The sequence below is a fragment of the Mirounga angustirostris genome, unplaced genomic scaffold (assembly GCF_029215605.1).
Source record: "Mirounga angustirostris isolate CCGP_5_RB_7025 unplaced genomic scaffold, mMirAng1.0.hap1 SCAF_6, whole genome shotgun sequence".
Lineage (NCBI taxonomy): Eukaryota > Metazoa > Chordata > Mammalia > Carnivora > Phocidae > Mirounga > Mirounga angustirostris.
In genome coordinates, this window is record NW_026991714.1 from 118,577,298 (window position 1) to 118,591,529 (window position 14,232).

General features: G+C 39.0%; 1 long non-coding RNA gene across 1 annotated transcript in view; it reads right to left on the reverse strand.

The window, feature by feature from the left end:
• Nucleotides 1–14,232, reverse strand: part of LOC123846659 (uncharacterized) — a 28,969-nt gene that overhangs the window by 8,759 nt on the left and 5,978 nt on the right. The window lies entirely within an intron of this gene.

Sequence of the window (14,232 nt, forward strand, 5' to 3'; positions counted from 1 at the left end):
ACCTAAAATATATATGTCAATATATATATATTATATATAAAGCATATACATCAATATATATAATATCTGAAGATGATGCTGACTTACAAGATGAATTACTCTAAATGAACGAAAAATTCTGGGGGAACTGCTGAAAGACAGAAAGTAGGATTGGGATGACACGGAAGGAGGGAACCACTGTCCAACCTTAATGAAGAGGACACCTATAAATCGTGAGAGAGGCTTCAATATTGCTCCAAGCTTGGGGAAAGTGGATACGGGGAGCAGGAGACAGTCCCAATCCAACATTTAGTGTGATCTGAGTAACATTACAGCCGAAGGAACAATCAAGTTCCTCCTTCCACCTGTGCAATGCAGCAAACAGAAAAGACAATTCCTGTGAAAAGGACCACTTGGGCATTACCAGCAGGGTAGTACCCAAGAGGCATGTGTATCCCAAAAGAAAACGGGAGTTCCCAGGCCCGGAGAAATTGCTAATGGTCTACCCAGTCTGGTAGCATGTCCTACCTCTCCCCAAGAACCGTAGGAAGCAGAAAACAATAAATAGGTAAGTACGCAGACTGTAGGCAGGCTAACAGGCAATTGAAAATGCAAACATGACACAACCAAGAATCACCAAACATTTGAAGAAAATCAAAGAGGAGTTCCAAGAAGGAGAGAATAGAAGGAATGGAGGAGAGGAAACACTACAGAAAAATAGAAGGATGAAATATCTCATTGTCAATGAAAGGCATGAAACTCCCAATGAAAGGGCCCATGAATGCTGCTTAGAATGAACAGAAACACGCAAAAAACTCAGATCACACCTAGCCACTTGAGGGTAACATTTTAGAAAGCTAAAGATAGATGATATTTTTTTCTTACTATCCCTAGATAAATTAACAGCTAATGTAAAGCATATTATTTGGGAGAGGAAGGAGAATTCTATCTTTCATTAGACTTTTGTAAAAATGACAGAAAAAGCCTGATATAGGAATAGGGTCCACAAATTTAATTACATAAGCCTAGTTCCTAGAGTCTGGCTCACAATATAGTTTATTGTCTTCTGGTGGCTTCTATATCAATTAATCGTGTGCCTGGCTGAGATTTCCAGGGCAGAACAGTGACTCCAGGCATTTCTCAGTTCACACCTGTTTTGGTGACTAATCCTATAAGATTAGATAATACTGAGGACAGAGAGCCCATCCTTCTCCTCTCTACTCAAGGATGGAGTTGCTGCTGTTTGCCTCCCCGCTGAGACTCTCTCCATTTCAGGCCTCTCCTACACAACTTTAGCTCACCCGCATCCAACAGCCATGCTCAGTGGAGAATGGGAATCATCGCCAGTCAGGTTATATATGGGTTCACATGATGGCAAGGGAAGCTAGGAGAGAGCTGGGCCATGAGCTAATGGGAAATAAGAGGGGCAGTCGTGATGGAGGAGCTGTGAAGACAAGACGGAAAGGAAGGCTGGTCAGAGGGGCTGCAGGATAACATGACCCGGGGCCGGGGAGTAGCAAGTCCTAGAAGTAAAGAGGATAAGCTGAATGAGTAGGAAATCAGATTTGGTGAGATCAAATAGGACAGATATGGGAAAATGCTCCCAATATAGTGTTAATTAAAAATAACATGGCCAAACGGCTTCACAACCCCCCCCCCCCCGCCCCCTCCATGGATATAGCGTGGTCCTTGAATATATGTGTGTTTTCTTTAAATCTGTTATATACCTGCTGCTGGGAGGTGCGGAGCACAGAGTGGAGCACTGGAATGAATGTACACGGTTCCTACTCTCACAAGGTTCACAGTTTAGGACAATAGATAGCTTTGAAAGGACACAAACATTAAGAGTGATTATCACTGGTTGTAAGATTGGAGGTGAGTTTATTTTCTTTTTATAAAGTATAAGTAATATTTTCCATATATTCTACGTAGTTATTATATGCCTTTTATAATGAAAGCAATAAATCTTATAGACACCACAAATTCATAAAGCAAACTTTACTTATAAAACAAAATGCCAGTTATATTTATTCAGCTATGTTCAAGGTTTTACAACAGCAGCTAAGGGTATACACAGAGGATTAAGAATAAATCCTTGCTCACAAGGAAGATTAAATCATTGTTTATGGGGGTGTTTATGGCAGAGGGAGCTGAGGAAATGGTTAGCAGGCAGATAAGCAATTATGTTTCTTTGTCGAATAAAATAAAGGCTAACTGGAGGTATATGTATTTTATAAACCACATTGTAGCTTGTTGTAGCAGACCGGTTTTCTATCCTCCAATTTGGGAAACGCTTCGATCTCTTGGATGAAGATTTACGAGATAATCTGGTCCATATCAGTGGCATATTGCCAAAGGATCTCTTAGGGTGATAAAATTTGAAGAATGCTTATTATTACCCATGCAAGGTCAACTTATTAACTTCAAAAAGACCTTGTCCTACATGTTCCTTTTAGGAGTAGGGGAATGGAATAGTAATAACAGCAATTACTCTGTTTAATGAACATTTACTCCATGCCAGGCATTTTATATTAATTATCTTATTGGGTCTTCACAACAAATCTCTAAGGTAGGAATTACAGGCCCACATTCTCTTATCCAAAATCCTGGGACCAGATGTGTTTTGGAAATGGAAATTTTTTGGAATTTAAAAAGAAATTTGGAATATGGTGCATATACTACTAACTTTGTAACATACCAAATGGTTATGGAACACAGTATTTCTACAGAGAAATGTATGAAAATTCGCACAAGTGGAATAAAGTCCATAAATAATGTTATAATTTATTTACATAAATAAATTTATTGGCAAATGAAATTTGTTGGTAAATAAAGTTATTGGTAAATGGAATAGTAGGATAAATATAGACCATAAGTACTTAAGCTTCTTATTTCTTTTGTTGCTTATGATAAATATTTTTTAGTAAAACTTTAAATTTATATTGATGAAAACTAACCTATAACACAGGCAAGAAATATTCATCACTTCTGGTTGTTTGAGAATCTTTTTTTTTTAAGATTTTATTTATTTTTTTGACAGAGAGAGGGAACACAAGCAGGGGGAGTGGGAGAGGGAGAAGCAGGCTTCCCGCAGAGCAGGGAGCCCGATGCGGGACTCGATCCCAGGACCCCGGGATCATGACCTGAGCTGAAGGCAGACACCTAACCGACTGAGCCACTCAGGCGCCCTATTTGAGAATCTTAAAGAAGGGGTTAGTATTGTCTGTGAAACCAGGCTGGGGCTGGACATCTGAGGATGAGCCACAAATGGGATTCTCAAGCGACAAAGAGGCATTACCACAAGGGGCCTTTCTACAGACTTTCCCGTGTCACTGGTCTCCTTAGCGTAGGTTTCGGTCTAAGCAGTTTCTCTCTAATTGAATAAACTGCCATGATCTCTTGCTCACTGACAGATGCACATTGTTCAAGGCTAGCAATTAATCGGTCACACATTTTCACCATATGCTCTATGGAGATTTTTTTCGCCGTTGTAATCATTATCATTATTACTACTATCTTCATACTTATCTGTATTTAACAACATCTCAGCAATTTCCCCATCACTGAAAGAAGGCACGATGGGTGCATCATTATCAGTGTTCAGCATTTCTTCAGTGTCAGCTTCTTCCAACTTACTGGAACTTCCAAGTTGGAAATTCCAACTTCTTCCAACTTACTTTCGGCGGATAAACTTTTGGCAATAATGAGTTATTTATTTATTTATTATTTGAAGATTTTATTTATTCATTTGACAGAGAGAGAGAGAGACAAGCAGGGGGAGCAGCAGAGGGAGAGGGAGAAGCAGGCTCCCCGCTGGGCAGGGAGCCCAATACGGGGCTCGATCCCAGGACTCTGGGATCATGTCCTGAGCTGAAGGCAGATGCTTAACTGACAAAGCCACCCAGGTGTCCCTGCACACACCTTTTAAATACTTTGGATATAGGTTTTTCCCAGTCACTGCTGATTTCATCTTGTGTGTGCCTGCAGCATTAGCACACCCAATAGTCAACCTTTGCTTGGCATCCTTGAAATCTGTTGGTGCCCTTTTTCAGCCATTGTTAAGGTTTTCTAGGAAAATAGCACCAGGACAGAGCTATTTCATCAGCATTGTCAATTTGTTCAGGGCTAAGGTTTTAATCAGATATTATCTTAGCAAATTCAACAATGGTTTTATAATCAGTAGGAGCTTTTTCACATATTTTAAGATACGTGATACCAATGACACTTCTTAAATTTCTGCAGCCAGCCTTCTGAATAATTACACTTTCAATCCTCAGTTCTTCATGGTATATTCTAGCTTGTTTCATGACCAACAAACCAGTCAGTGGCATATCTTTACTTCTTTGTTGTCGAATCCGTTCAATCAACACATGGTCAAGATCTTTGTTTTTGGCCTTATGCAATGTTTTTCTATTTTTCATCAGTTCTTGGTTATGACTGTCACTACACAATTTCAACAGCTCATCTTTCTGTCTCTTGAAGTCACAGATGGTGGTCGTTTCCACAACATATTCTTCAGTAAGATGTCTCACAGACACGCTGCCATCAATCTTCTGTAATAACTCCACTTTCTGAGCTATGCATAAAGACTGATGCTTCCTTTTCTTCTTCTCACTATTACCCATAGGCATGTCTTTAACTCTTTTGGGCATTTTCACAGTAAAGTTAATCCCCAAGTCACAAAGTGTCAGCAAACAGCAGAGGGTGTGTATGACGAACAGGAGTGCTGAGACATAATTGAAGCTTCATGTTTGTCCACAGTGGGCTTTGCTGCCAAATCGTCCTGGTGCCAGACTTAACAAACATAGTTGCATGTTTCAGAGAGTTTTTGCTTTATCCTGTTTTGGAATTGCGGAGTAGAGATTATGGACTTGTATTAAAAAATATCATATTTATGCTGAAAGACTGAGGCTCAATTAGTAACTTGCCCAAGGTAATGCAGCTATTATGTCTTTTCTGCCTCTATTCAGTCTCCTAAAATTTGGTCACTTTACTGAACAAAGACTTTTTATTTTGGTATCATTGTCTGCCAAGATGATTTGAGTTGAAATATTTTTAGCAAAGGAACCTGATATTCTTGGCTGTTTGACTGGCATAATCAGTAGCTGACCCTCATGCTGGATAATGTGAAGATGTCTTGGCAAGAAGTGGTTAGACATGCTAAACTTAGTCATTGAATATAGATGTTTCTTTTTGTACCAAATTATCTGTTTGGTACTTATCTGCCTAGTTACTTATTGCTCCACAATGAGCAATCAGGAAAACTGAAAGAAAACTACTCATTTCTGTTTATGTCCCAAACACTCCCACAAATTTCCCTTAAATATCCACTCATTTGAAAGGTTTTTGGTTTGTTTTTTTAACTGTTCCACAAATTATATATCCCAAGTGGGAATCAGAATTATTGTTAATCAAGTTCAGAATTAAAACATATTTTAGATACTCTACTACTACTAAATTTCCTTCAACTTAGAATTCATGAGAATTTTGAATGACTTCTGTGCTTTGGGCCCTATTTCATGTGTTATTTTATGAGTTCTTTTTCGAGAGCCAGTTTTTCTTACTCATTCTCATCACCCCCGTTATTTGTTTAGCTCTTCTTCATCAAACATCTAATACGAACTACTGGTTTTCCCTGCTATCTGAAAGTAGAGTGTTCTATGAAAACTTTCCTAAGCCAAATGGCATAAAGCATAAATACAATTACCATTAATTCATATGGAAAATTTTTTGAGGGTGCCCAGACCCCAAAAATAACCTCTCCTAGGCTTTTCTGATACCTTAGGATACAGCTAACAAATGCACAAAATAAATCTAGATGAAGCACAAATGCTCATGGACAAGACAGTTCAAAGGTACGGCGGCTGGATCCTGAGGCGCGGAGTGTAGTTCCTGGAGAAGGAACTTGGTGGCACCACTGTCATCGCTGGGGCCCGTGCTGCCCCAGTAACGACTAGCTCTGAAACAAAGGCTGAATGCTGTTTTCGCTTTTTCTCAGGACAGCAAAAATCCTCTTTGGATTTCTTTTGTTTAGCAAAAACAGGTGCTAATATAGATCTTTTGTAAAAGGGAAGTGGCAAAATGTGAACTTTCGGGGGCGCCTGGGTGGCTCAGTGGGTTAAGCGTCAGCCTTCAGCTCAGGTCATGATCCCAGAGTCCTGAGATGGTGCCGCCCCCAGCCTCCGCATGGGGCTCCCTGCTCAGCGGGGAGTCTGCGTCTCCGTCTCCCTATGCCCCTCCCCCTGCTCGTGTGTACTCTCTCTCTCTTTCTCTCAAATAAATAAATAAATAAAATCTTTAAAAAAAAATGTGAACTTTCAAAAAGTGTGTGTGTCGGGGGTAGGTAGGCGGGGAGTGCCTGTATTGTAGAAGACCCAAGACTGTTGATTCAGTCCCAAGTCCTTTTCCCTTTTCCCATTAGGTGCAAGAACAGTCCTTAGGGCTGAGGGGTTTATAAAATGAGTAAAGCACAGGTCCTGTGATCGCAGAAGAGTTTAAAATCTAGAAGTAAATATGAGATGTGTATAAAATCTAATGAGTATTCTCTCCCTTAGGACAGGAAGAGATCATATTTGTTAGGTGGGGCAAGAGGGCTCTCATATTACTTTTCAACACTGGTCTCTCCTGTTCGATTGTACTAATAACTACCATTTACTGGGTATCTTCTACGTGCCAGGCTGGCACACAGAAAAGCTGGTATTTAAGAAACATCAGATTCAGAAAGGTCTGTTGACCTTGCCTAGTGTCACAAACTTCTAACGCCCTACCTATTTTTTCCTCTTACTTCAACATACTCTTTCCTTTTTCCTAAGCAAACATTCTGCATTCTCACCTCTCCCTTCACAACAGTCTAACCTACTTTACAGTGCGTTTCTCCAAGGAGTAAAAAATCTCCTGGTTGCCCAACAAAAGAACAATTCAAATTGCTGGTTTTGGGGAAGTCTCCTTGAACAATTAAAGCACATAGAAACCTGCCTAATGCTTGTCTTTCTTATACATATTTCTATTAAGAGCCAGCTGTTGCTTTGGAACCAGAGTATTTTGGCCAGTGTTGGGATACTCTGAATTAAATTAGAATGAGCAGTGGGGTGACTGTCTCTGGCTTTTTTTGGACTACTATCAAAGAATGCGATGCTCTTGAGAGTGAGTTCTCTGATAGCAAAGAAAAGAGCTTACACACACACACACACACAAAAGCCTGGGGCGCCTGGGTGGCTCAGTCATTGAGCGTCTGCCTTCAGCTCAGGTCATGATCCCATGGTCCTGGGATCGAGCCCCACATCGGGCTCCCTGCTCTACGGGAAGCCGGCTTCTCGCTCTCCCACTCCCGCTGCTTGTGTTCCCTCTCTCGCTGTGTCTCTCTCTGTCAAATAAATAAATAAAATCTTAAAAAAAAAAAAAAAGCTTTTTTAAAATGTAAGCAATTCTTTTCAGCTATCTAAAAAATACTCATCTTGGCATTTGTCTTTAGCTGGAAAAGAAAAGCACCTCCAAACAGCCTGAACGGTAGTGGTAGCAATGCTGATTATTTCTAAGTGTGTAACTGAAATGTTTTTTAGAAATACCAACTTTTAAAAGAGACATTGGTTAACACTCACAGATAAAATTTTTACAAGATTTCTCACAGATTAGTTATATATCATCCAATAAAGTAGTAGTTAAACCTATTTTATCAAATCAGATCATGGGATATTTACTCTGATTATAGTCAATTTCCACTTCATTTACTCTTCTGAATTATTTAATTTGTATTATCTCCCAATAACAACATATGAATTTGCTAGCTGCTGGACCAATTAGTTATTAGCTATGTGACAGAGACTGGTTATATGCTCATCAACTGGTTTCCTCTTCCTGAGTGTGTAGGAAAACCACATTTCCCATTCTCCCCTGCAGTTAGATTGGGTTCCTTCCAAAGGAATATGAGCAGCAATAATGTACATCACTTCCAGGCCTAGTTAGAAATCCTTCTGGCACCCTTATTCAAGTTCTCTCTTTCCCTTCTGCTAGGTCTGTGTAGGTCAATACTGCAGATCACCAACTGAAAGGAACCAAGCCAGTATTTTGAAAGCAATTGCCCAGGGTAGTCACTCTACTCACAAGGGGCTATATATGAAATGAATGAGAAACAGTGTGGAGTTGTTTTAATTACTCTAATTAGTATATAGCTTTATCTTTTATTAAACCATAAGAAAAGTTTGGTTGTGATGTCTAATGCAATTAATGACTTTATTTCTGATTTTTAAAGCATGCTCTCAATTGTGTTAAAAAATTTAATATCAGAATTCAAATTATGCATATATACATTTCTTAAAGAATATAATACCTACTCTCATAGGTCTTGCTTCATCAATAACTTCTAGTTTTAGCTGGATACTACATTGCATTACTGCAAATTAAGTAATAAAAAACGTATTTGTTTTAATTAACTAATGTAAAATTAATTATATTAGATCTGTATCATTTTAATCTTTTTAAAAAAGATTTATTTATTTATTTTAGAGAGACAGAGAGAAAGAACGAGCATGAGCAGGGGGAGGGGCAAGGGAGAGAGAGAGAGAAAGAATCCTCAAGCAGACTCCCTGCTGAGCACGGAGCCGGACTTGGGGCTCAATCCCACAACTCTGAGATCATGACCTGAACTGAAATCAAGAGTCAGCCACTCAACCAACTGAGCCACCCAGGCGCTCCTGTATCATTTAATCATAAATATATTTCAAACACACAATGAAAGAAATTTTATAAAAAATACTGCATTTGCACAGATACTGAAAACAATTTTCCAATTTTTACTGAGTATATTGGTTTAAATGAAGTGCCACTGGTAAAAGAGTAAAAGGTATAATTAATAGTTACTTGCTAATTTTTGATAAAGCCTTTTTGGTATAGTTTAAGAGATCGAGAGTCTGATGTCTGTGTAATAAAACTCTTTCTAGTTTATAGCTTTCAACAAAACTAAAAGAGGACCTAATTGAACTGTTAGGTGATAAGTCTTTAAAAATAATTTCAGATAATAAATCACTCTTGTTTTTGGCATCTAATTTGAAAGATGTTTAAAGAATTGTGTGGTGTTGCCATAAAGTCTTTCTATTCCTACACTATTTTTGTGTATAAGGCAAATTTATGCTTACATATATAAAAACGAAAAACAGCACTAGAAGTGATAATCTGTCCCATTTTAGATATAATATTCTTCCATGAGCACATGAACTAATGGAAAAATAAATCCCCATCAATCTCAGCACGAGGTACATCTCTGAAAACTTCTACTTAAATGTTAGTAATTATCAAAAATATTTAATATATTTATAGTTTTAATTACTGGTATAATAATAATAATTGTCATGATAACTACAGAACTGTGCTTTTAACTTAGAGGGAATAAAAAAATAAAATCCATGTAAGGATTTTTGTTTGAGAGACATGATAAGGTGATTAATAAAAGCCTTTTTAACACAGACACTTCATTAGGGTAAAAAATTTATATTAGGGTAAAATTCTGGGGGAATTGGGATGAAAGTAGTTTGGGAAGTAAAAAGAAACAATGCCAATTTTCTGATTGCTAAAGAGGAGCTTGTTCATGTATTTTTAAAAAATGTGTGCTAGCCTCAAAATTGCTAATATGAGATCGTACTATACTAATTATTTATAACTTGGTATTTTTTCTTGTCTATCTATTTTTTAGGAAATTGGTTATGTGCTGTGTATTCCTATTCCGACTTTGCCATTCACTAAGGATGAATGCTTGGGCATGTCACTTAATTTTTCAGAACCTTGTTTTATTCCCCCTTATAAAATGAAAAAGTTGAACCAGATCATTTGTTGGGTCCGTTATATGTCCCTAATATTCTATATCTCTGTGACCAAAGACTCAAAAATATTCCTTTAGATAACTGAAAACAATGCATTTCTTTTCTTTTTCCTTCTTTCTCATTTTCCTTCTTTCCTTCTTCCCTCCCTCTCCTTCCTTCCTCCCAATCACTAAGGGCCTGTTGGCATTCAGCAAAGACTGTATTTTTTGAGGGATTTATTGAAATTGGTCTCATTATTTATCAATTAATCACAGTAGTTCAATGGCTTTCTTTAACCAAAAATGGCCATACTATTCATGACATCATTATTTTCCCTAGTAATTGAGATCTGAAAAGCGTAATATTTTCTATAATAAAAAGATCATCTTGGCATGATCCTACTTCCTCCTTCTCAGGAAGCTAGAATCTTAAAATAGGTCATCAGAAATAAAACTCTTTGGAATGGATAAATGTAGCAGGAAGTCTATAATTGTTGTTGGATATGTATGTGAGGTCCACCAGCACTGCCCTGTGCTATTTTCAGAACAGTGTGAGATATGATCTATAAATAGTGCCATTTTGGTTTTAAGTAGTTCCATTTTGGTAATGGAATGTTGTGGTTTTTCTCATTTGCTATGTTGTGAGCAGTGACAAAAGGTCTTGAAATGTTAGTGCTGAGCTTCTCTTTCTTGCCCCACACTTCCATGTGGTTAGGTCTTTCTGTGTCGACTGGTGGAGAACTAAGATTGTTAGATTAAGGATACAAAGAGAAAGAAACCGTTAATATCCAATCGACTGACTTCCAAAAAAGGGCGGAGCGGAAGAGAGAGCCCATGTGAAGAGATGGTTGCTGGCCAGTGACTGCAGACCACCCCCAACATTTGAATGAGTGTGCCACTCTGTAGAGGAGCCGTAAGTGCTGTTGTCATCACTGGTGAGGCCCGTATAGCACCTGCACTTGGCTTCTTGCACTATCCAGGTGAGGGATGTCCACCTGTGCCCTAAAACTTTGCTAGGCTCCCACTTGACCTGCTCTCTGTGGATTTCACCCGTGTCAACAGGACACACATTTCAAAACAGTATGAGTTCCCTCACCACCAGAGGACCCTGAAGACGGACTAGAAGCAGAAGCCCCAGCTTTGGCACTTGGAAGGGTCTAGACAGTGGGAAACCCATTCCTGGTTAAATGTGTATATATTTTTATTAGGAAATACTAGGGTGTTAAGGCTAATGAGATGGCATATAAGAAAGTACACAGCATTAATTCATTTATACATCCAAATAATAAACTTCTTTGAATACCTAATGAAAACTTACAATAGCTCATATTTTGAACGAGGCCCTGTGCCTGGGTACTAGGGACACAAGAAAAAAAAATTAAAAATAAATGCTATACTATCATAGTCTTCAAGGACATTATAGAATGTTAGAGGTCCATAGAATGCCTGCAAGACTTCATTCACTGAACAAATATTTATTGAGCATCTACTATTTACCAGGCACTGTTGTGGGTACTAAGGATATAGTGGTAAACAAGATGGATGAGATCCCAGTCTTGTAAGCTTACATTGTGGTAGGGAAGATATAGCATAAACAAATAAATAAGGTGATTTCAGTTGTTGTAAGTGCTATTAGAAGGTAAAATAGGCCAATGTGATAGAAAGTAATTGGTTGAGGGGTGAAGGGAGCAAGTTCAGGTAGGGTGGGCAAGATAGCCTCATTGGGAAAGGTGTTTGAATGAACACTGAATAATAAGGAGTTAGTAATGCCAAGACATTTGGAAAGAACAGATGGAACAGAAAGCACAGGAGCTTTCAGACAAGTACTAGTCTAGTGTGTTCTAGAAAGGTAGCCAGTGGTACAATCTCTGCAGGCTCATGAGTGGGGAGCCTCATTCACTAAGGAGGTGATGGGGTCTTTACGGCTTGACATACAGTAAGTGCTTAATAAAAGAATGATATCTTTCCTCTGATGCAATCCTTTAAAAAATGTTTACTACAAATTTAAGAAGAGCTTATAATACCCTCCCCTATTCCACACCTCCAGTCCTGCTCCCCAGAGGCAACCACTCTTACGATTTGTTTTTAGTTCTTTTGGCAATTACCATACATATCTTTGAATAGCATGCTCCTAATCTTATTTCTTCCCATATCAATTATGGATATTATCTATTTACTTCCTACAATGACAAGCATTTAGCCAGAGTCTTATGGTTATTTTTTCTTCCTCTATTGGTTATCTCTGCACCTATTCATAATAAACTTCTATGTCCTGATCCTTCATCTCTTGGCTGCCACATTGTAAGATTGAGATGTTATAGACCCAGTTCTCCCCATTGCTTCTCTTCCTCCACTTTTCCCTCCACGTCTCTACAACCTCCTATGGCTCAGAGAATATAATTCCCACTCTCTTTAGCATGTCATACAGGGCCCTTTAGGATCTAGGCCCAGCCTACTTTTTTCATTTCCTGTTGTCATCCACATTAGTGACACTCACAGTCACAATGAACTACATACTCACAGTAGTGCATAGTTTTGGAAACTTTGGCATGTTCTTGTCTTTGTTCTCATTGCCTCATATGTTTTCATTGCCTGAAACTGCCTCCCTCGGCAGTTCCCCGCAAATCCCATTCATTCATTTTAGCCCACGTGGCATTTTAAGAAATCTTCCCTGGTAGATGACGTTTATGAAATTGAAAAATATTTATCGAGTGTGTGTTTCATGCAAGGCACTGTTTCAGGTGTCAGGGCTCTAGTGGCCAAGACACATACTCAGGAGCTTGCATTCTAGGGCCTATGAAGTAGATCCAATAAAAACAACCCCCATTATGAAATCTACTATGTGTCAGGACTGCACTAAATGACTCACATGCACTATTTAAATCTTCACAACTTCAAGAGACTTGAAGAAGTGAAATATTCTTCCTGAGGTCACTTCCTATAAGTGAGCATATATTCAAACTCAAGTCTGTCTGACTTCAGAGCTCTCTTTTTTTTTAAAGATTTCATTTATTTATTTGACAGAGAGACACAACGAGAGAGGGAACACAAGCAGGGGGAGTGGGAGAGGGACAAGCAGGCTTCCCGCGGAGCAGGGAGCCCGATGCGGGGCTCGATCCCAGGACCCTGGGATCATGACCTGAGCCGAAGGCAGCCGCTTAACGACTGAGCCACCCAGGCGCCCCTCTTTTTTTTTTTAAGAATTTTATTCATCCATTTGAGAGAGAGAGCGCACAAGCAGGGGGAGTGGTAGGCAGAGGGAGGGAAGAAGCAGACTCCCCACTGAGCACGGAGCCCGATGCGGGGTTTGATCCCAGGACCCTTGGATCATGACCTGAGCCTAAGGCAGCCGTTTAACTGACTGAGCCACCCAGGCGCCCGAGAGCTCTTACTCTTAAACTATACTCACACTGCCCCTATTGTTCTTTGTATACTACTATCACAATGCTAGTCATACTGTTTTGAAATTGTACATGGGGTTCCCCACATAAACCACAGAGCATATAAAATTATTTGTGTTGATTATTTTCTCAATGTTCTCAGATGGTACAGAAGTAGTACCACTCTAGATGCAAAGGAGAGAAATTAATGCATTACACATATTGGGTACCTTAAGAAATTATTCTTGAAATCTCAGACTGAGAAGGGCTTACTTTGGACTGAAGGCTTCTTAAGGGTAGAAACATTTGATACATATTGGATACTTGACAAATTTTTGTTGAATCTGCCATTCAAACTTTTGTAATCAATATATACTCAGTTTAAGGGCTGAAAAACTATGTCAGTCCCAGTTTTGGTGGTGGCTTTGCACAGAAGGGAGGCACTGGGTCTTCTTTTAGTAGAATTACAGGGTTGTTGGGTCTAAACTTTGAGAGGCCATAGAATGCAGTGGTTAACTGTACACCCTCTGGAGCCAGACTACCCAGATTCCAATTCTAATTCCATTGTTTACTATTTACACACATTTAAGAGGTGACTATTAAATATGTGTTAGGCACTTTTATAAGTACTTTACAAATATTACCTGAATTAAACTTCTTAACACTTCCATGTTAACCTCTATGGTAACTTTACTACTCTTTACTAGCTCCTTGCCTCAGTTTTCTCTCCTGTTCTTTCCTTGTGGTTATTTTTTCTTCCTCTATTGGTTATCTCTGCACTTATTCATAATAAACTTCTATGTCCTGATCCTTCATCTCTTGGGAATGATAACAACAACAAAACACCTCACAGGGTTACCATTAAGATTAAGTGAGTGTAGGGCACCTGGGTGGCTCAGATGGTTGAGCGTCTGCCTTCGGCTCAGGTCATGATCTCAGGGTCCTGGGATCGAGTCCCGCATCGGGCTTCCTGCTCCTTGGGAGCCTGCTTCTCCCTCTGCCTCTCTCTCTCTGTCTCTGTCTCTCATGAATAAATAAATAAAATCTTTAAAAAAAAAAAAGATTAAGTGAGTGTAAAGTGCT